Raw genomic sequence first — 6,962 nt, forward strand, 5'->3', positions numbered from 1 at the left:
CTTTTAAAGCGTAGCCCAAGTTTTTAACTTTTAGCTACGATAATATTGGCAACACTTGTAAAGTGTACTCTTTAATGGTATAAGATACACTTTATAAGCGTTGTTACAGTATGATATAATTGGCAACAATTATTTACATATATGGCCACACTCTTAAAGTGTCCTATTTTTATAATTGTAAATATAACACATTACAAATGTGGCCTTAAAGTTTTCACTAAAATATATATTCCCTCCAACATTTTTAACTCTCCCCCAACTTTTATTGGGCAAAAAAAATAATTAATAAAACATTAGAACAAAATACGCTCCAGCTGAAGAAGAACATACGCTCCAGCAGCTGACATACGCTCCAAGATAAATTTGAAGAACATACGCTTACAGTAAGACTTTCTTTTCCCTGAAATCAGAAAAATTTTCTGTCAATTTGATGAACACGATTTTCTCTCCAAGCTAAGTCTGAAGAACACGATTTCTGTCAAACTTTCTCACAGATTTCACGATTTCATGTTGAAGAGATGAAGAGTTACTCGCTGAAGAACACGATTTCACAATTTCTTGTTGAAAGGATTTTGTTGGAATATGGTTTATTAGGTAAGAAATTCTATCTTTGAAAGTCTAAATTTTAGCTTTAGGGTTTTGATATTCTTGTGTTGTTGATACGATTTTTGTTGATTTTAGCTCGTAGTTGTATTACCTGAGCATTAATCACTATATAAGTATAAATGGGCTGATTAGTGTAAAGAGGTATACTTTCTAGATTGTGGAGTGATGGTTGCTACGCTTTATTTATCCATTGTCCTCTTGAACAGACCATTTTACCTCACAGCCAAAATCCTTTTTTTCCTGGCTTGTATCTTCTTCTTGCTACTAGCAATGTTGATCAAACTATTAAATTACTCTTTTCTTTTGCAGTTAGGAAAGGCAAAGAGAAAACCAGGGCTTATTGGAATGTAAGCTTGTATCAAACTTCACTTACCGCTACCGAATTCAGGTAAAACTTGAGTAGAGAATGCTTTTCATGGAATGTGCATTTTTAATCTTTTAGTATGTTCTTGTATATATCATTATGGCTGTAGATTTTCTATTGGATTCATAAAGATAAATTAATTGAAAGGAAAAAGGAAAGTTAGATTGAAAACTAGACGCACTTGGCCAGCCTGATAAGACTGTTTATTTTTTGAGTGGAGTGAATATAAATAACAAGATCATTTGATTGGATTTGATATGATTTGACGTTTGGTGGTTTGCATTCTGTAGACTGTAAGATTAATCTACTTTTCATTGAAATTTGGATTACTTCATCTCATTTACCTGTTAGCTTCCAGCTTCTTGTGTGCAACATTTGGCTTTTCCTGATAGTGTTTCAAACCTTCTCCTAGTCATTGCTCAATGGTAGATTTCTGCGGACAAGAGATTGATGACCAGTGATGAAAGAACTACATCAGACGCCGCGAGTGAATTGGGCATACTGAGACAAAGTCATACTGTATCTTATTTAAGGTAGATCAAAGTATTTTTCTTTGGAATGTTCGCCTTTTTGATAAACCAGTGCATGGATTACCTGCTTCAAATGCAGTAACTCACTTGATTTCTCTCTTTTGCTTTATCGAAATTAATGGCTCTCGCCATAGTCTATCAATCTTTGTTAGAAACTGCTTAGTTGTCCTTTTCTTTTGTAACTTTTTTTAGTAATTAAGTGCACACAGAAATCTAGCAAATAATTTCTTCTGCCCAAAAGTCATATGTTATGTCTTAAAATTGTGTGTGAAACAGGAATGAGATTTGATCCAGATTGGTCGATAATGCTCATATTTCTACAAAAGATGTGCAGCTGAACGCCTCTTCTACAGATGACCTGAATCATCATCATTATCGAAGTGAACAGTCTTAATCAATAACGAACAAGAGATAATTGATGAATCATGTGATCAATTTGAACTCGATAGTGAAGAGATGGAGACTACTAATGGATTTCATGTAATAGGGAACTCAGAATGCATTACATTTGAGGATGTAAACCAGCAAAATTCGGGTGATCAAATAGCTGAACATTCAAATCAAATCAGAGGACAGGAGGATATTGAGCAAGAGACATCAAATTTTGAATTTATTTCCAATGTACCTGAAAGAGAGAATAATGACATTAGGAATTTAACGGAGAATGGTGCAGCTGTTGAAAGTGGTTCTCGAGGGCATGTACGAGAAGCCCATGAACCCTTTCATGATAATGATGCACCAAGAAGTGAGGCAAGTGATACTCATGAAGTATATGGTCATTCTCATGGCTTGATAAGAAGTACTTTTGAGGATTATGAGTGGCAAGTTTTATCATCTCAGGCAGAAGATCCCCAGAAGTTGTCACGGATCATGAGGAAAGAAACTTGCGACAACAAGAAGCGCCATATGAACTAGTTATCGAACATGGAAAAAGTGAGCAAATGTCTTCTTCTGAACACGATGAAACGACAAACAATACTACAGAAAACATGAGCTGAAGTTGGCAGGAAGATTCTGCAAACCATTGGTATCCAGAAAGTTCAGAAAATGATACTGAAGAACAAATTTATGAGCAAGAACAACATGAGGACTGGCAGAGTAATGATTGGCTGGATATGCCTTCTAGTCAGAATGCTGGATCCATGAGAAGGGTTGATTCATTTTATATGCCTGATGATGATAATGTTTACAATATTGAACTTCGAGAACTTTTAAGCAGGAAAATGATTCTCATTACCACAGGATTATTCATTTTCTACCAAAATTTAATGCTTAAGCGATTTAACTGGTTCCTTAATGTTGTAGGAGGCGTGTCTCTAATCTGCTTCAAAGTGGCTTCTGTGAGAGTTTAGACCAGCTAATACAATCTTACGTTGAAAGGCAAGGACACACTTCTGAATGGTATATGGGTGGAACATTATCATCCCCTGATGATATGGAACACAAGCTGCTTCAAGAATATGACAATCAAGATGGACCTTAGATAAATAGTGAATCTAATTCCTTTGCCATGACTTCACTACATGTGGAACCTTCTCTGCAGTTGATAGGAACAGTAAGCTCACCTTTATATTCCTTGACAATTCTACTTGAATTTAATTAGAGAAGTTGATTTATGTAGCTTTCTCCGTCCCAATTTAAGTGTCTTACTTTATTTTTTAGTCTGTTTCAAAAAAGAGTGCCTCTTTTTATATTTAGTAAGTTTTCCAATTCCAACTCCATACATGGCAAGTTTAAGACCACAAGATTAAAAGGACTCCACCATAAATGGCAAGTTTAAGACCACAAGATTAAAAGCACTCCATACTTGTTTGACCTACTGCAGGATTGAGAAGTCACACATGAGTTGAGGAATGACATGGTTCGGCTTCAGCAGAGGATGTTCGAAAAGTGTATGGAGATGCAAGTTGAGCTCCAACGCACGGTTCGTCAAAATGATTCTGCAGCCTTCAATCGATATGCTGGTTCAACAGGTTATATTTCACATCTAAAAATAGGTTCTTGTATCAGCATTATATATTCCATACAGAAAGCATATATCTTGGACTGGAAAAATCGATACACGTTTAACTGGATGGATTTTTTGTAAATTTGCCGTCTTGATTAACTCAAAAGTTGAAAATATTCTTACAATAGTCTCTAGCTTTTTCCCCGTGATTAAAGAAAAAGAGTATTGAATTGGAAAAAGAGTCATCTTCTATGATAGATACCTTAAATTGTGATTGTTCTTTTTTGCACGAGTGTTAGTAGTTCTTATTTCTCAATTTTGAGCTCTAACTTTTTTTAAAAGCACATAATATTTGATAAATAAAAAAATGTTGAATTCTCTATAGGTATAATTATTTTTGCTCTCTATTTTTATCAGACTTTAGAACATTCATAAACTAATCTGAATTTTGCATCTTAACTCATTTTCTATATCATTTTTTGGCATGACTTAACGATCGGCGCAATAAAGAAGGGTCTACTTTCCTTTAAACTCTCTCTAGAAGTAAAAGTGTGAGGCTTCTATTTGTGTGTAAACTTGTGTATAACGACATTATCTAATCACATACTTTTTTTACTTGCTCTTAGAGCTATTCCAATGGTTTCTTTGAGAGTAACAAAGGTGATCGTATTAGTCATAGTAACATCTCTATGATAAGAATTCCTTTAGAAATTGTCTGAATTGCAGCCTCAAAGTGATCCACTGATATATATGTACGTTTTTGTATGCTAAGGTAGAAATCAGGGTGTTCATCATCTGTTTGTCCAGCAATTAACGTGTTGGCAGTTCTATTTTTCTTATGGCTCTCCAAGATTTAATCTGTTGCGTTTTTCACTTCGTCATAAAGTTGCAATTGGGAAATACTACGCGGTGGTTCCTGATTTTCTAAGTCGTGATCATCGTTATCATTATAATGAGGAAAATATTGAGTAGCCTATGTCAATCTAGATATAATTATGTGTTCCAGAGTTTTTGCAGTTGATCTTATGTCTATTTAAATACCCATTGATTTGCATCTGAGAATCAAAGGGGACCATTCCAACAATCACCCGTTGTCATATTCTTTCATATCTGGGAATGTTATCTTGATTCACTTGTTGTTGTTGGAGCTTTAAATATAACAGTATATCACAATTTGAGCTGCAATAAGTTTTTGAACTTTTTAAACTATAATGTCAGTTGTCCCTTAACATGTATCCTTCTACTTCTTTACTGAGCCATATAAAGGATACATCTATTGTAACTCTGCCTGTCGATGAGCTGATTGGAAAATTAGATGCGCTTGTTGGTGTGTTTCACGACAAGGTTTTGTTCTTTAGAGAATTCAATGATGAATATTCTTCTTTTTCTTCTCTTTTAGCTGATAAATGTTTGTAGTTGAAATTAGTTGGGATTAATTTTGAAGTGGTAATTAATTTCTAGATGCTGATAAACTCGAATATTCAGGCTAGCAGGCTTTTAAAGGATCCTTATTGTAGTCATTTATAGTTTCTCCAATATGTAATGCCTATATTACCTATCAAGGCATTTTCAATATGAACAACTAAACTGGAGTACAATATACGTATTTGAACATACTTTTGCATCTGTTATGCTTTTCTTGTATTATGGGATCTTCCTCCATATCAATTGTTCTACATATATGACATCTGATTACCTCAATGATATTAGCATATGAGCTTAAGCTTTATGTTTGTTTTTCCATAGGTTACTTTTTTTTTTATTTCTACTGAGAATAAATCAATTTTTAAATTAATTTGTTGGGCCCGTGCTGTCCATCTAGTATATATATATATGAACATCCTTTTCCATTCATTTCTCAAGCATCGATGATTCTCTTTTTAGCAGCGTTAGAGACTCCTCTTCCTTCCATTTTTCTTTTTTTTCTGGATGTTTTAATTGGTAAGCTCAAGGGAATTATTGATTTGAAATTGATGCAGGTGTGGACACATGTGCACATGTTTAAAATATGCAGAAAAGTTTGTCCAGCGGGACGGAAAATGTCCAATGTGCCAGGCACCAGTAATTGAGGTGATCCGAACTTTTTCTATACCGTAATGTTGGTGCAGGACATAACTTGGGTATGTACACATGCTCAAATCCGAGCTAGCTTTTTCTGTACATAGCTGGTATAAAACTAAACAAAACGTGTGAAGCAGAGTGCATCCGTTGCTGCTTTAGTTTGTCTGGGTAAATGTGGTCTCTCGTCTAAGAGACCGTGTACAACATATAGTGTTGAGATGTTTTTGTATCTGTATGGACATTTTGGTCTTGTTGCAAACATTGAAGAAGTACTATTGACTTAGTGCAATCTGGAATCTCTTCTCCGTATTAATTATGTCAACTTGTATTAGTATATCTAAACTCTTCTCTGTTTTAATTATGTTAACCTGTATTAGTATATCTAAACTGTAATCTGCAATCTGGAACTCAATAAATCTGCGATCTGCAAACTGGAACTGTAATCTGCAATCTGGAACTCAAAAGATCTGCTATCTGCAATCTGGAATTTGGAACTTCTTGCCTCTTCTATAACTGCTGCAATCTGATTTGTGTACATTCTAAATGTGTAGGGAAATGGAGGTGATCACATTTGAAGGGTCGCCACAAATCAATTTGATCTCGCTGAAGTGGATGATGAAGAGTTTTTGAACTATTGTAAAAGTTTGAATACATTATGTTTGATTTTGTGAAATATATTCATTGCTAGAATATATTGAACTATTGTAAGAGTACTTTTTGCACTATTGTGTACACATATTTAGAATATTGCTTTATAAGTATGTGTATGTACACAAGACATACTATCTTTTGAAGTTTATTGCAAATCTATATATTTGAATTACTTATTAGCCAATTTAATGCTTGAGATTATTTATTGCAAAACAATATTGGTGTTTTTTAATTAGAAATTGTGGCATATAAATATTTTATAGCCAAAATAATATTACCACACTTAAAAGTTAGCCATAGGATTGTAAATTGTGGTATGCACATGGGCAAGGACTACACTTCAAAGTGTTGTCATACATTAGATAGAAAAAGCAACACTTTAAAATCGTGGGCAATAAGGAAGCAAAGGCCACACTTGGAAGTGTAGTTGTATGAGATAGAAATGTTGCTATATGAGGTACTGGAAAGCGTGGCCTTGCCTAAACTCTAAGGTTACGCCTCTTTCGGCCAACCCTGGAAAAGCGTTTCTTAAAGTAAAAAAGTGTGGCCTTTTATCAAAGGCCACACTTTTTCATAGTTTAGGCCACACTTTTCTAGGGTGTTTGTAGACATAAAATGTTGTAGTGAGTGCCAAATATCAATTGGGGTTTTTGTCACAAGAAGTAAAAATAACAATAAAATCAAGTATGGGGAAAAGTTCTTGGGGTGTCACCGCAATACAAGTTGAGATAAATCGTTGGGTACATGCTTTCGATAGGAATTTTTCAAGATAATAGTGACTAGGCTAAGCTTTAGATGGAAA

General features: G+C 34.4%; 1 long non-coding RNA gene across 5 annotated transcripts; it reads left to right on the forward strand.

Annotated features, from left to right (window-relative positions):
- Window positions 1-265: 265 nt before the first annotated feature.
- Window positions 266-6,339, forward strand: LOC102580367 (uncharacterized). 5 transcript variants are annotated; one of them, XR_367079.2, is made up of 8 exons: window positions 266-383; window positions 495-594; window positions 916-994; window positions 1,383-1,503; window positions 1,777-3,055; window positions 3,326-3,473; window positions 5,428-5,677; window positions 6,061-6,339. It is a non-coding gene; the product is annotated as an uncharacterized lncRNA (long non-coding RNA). The 5 variants fall into 5 exon arrangements; XR_001473145.1 differs by having other exon boundaries at window positions 5,428-5,568; XR_001473146.1 differs by having other exon boundaries at window positions 5,428-5,518.
- The last annotated feature ends 623 nt before the right edge of the window (window positions 6,340-6,962 follow it).

The sequence above is a fragment of the Solanum tuberosum genome, unplaced genomic scaffold (genome assembly GCF_000226075.1).
Source record: "Solanum tuberosum cultivar DM 1-3 516 R44 unplaced genomic scaffold, SolTub_3.0 scf00057, whole genome shotgun sequence".
In the NCBI taxonomy this organism is placed as follows: domain Eukaryota; kingdom Viridiplantae; phylum Streptophyta; class Magnoliopsida; order Solanales; family Solanaceae; genus Solanum; species Solanum tuberosum.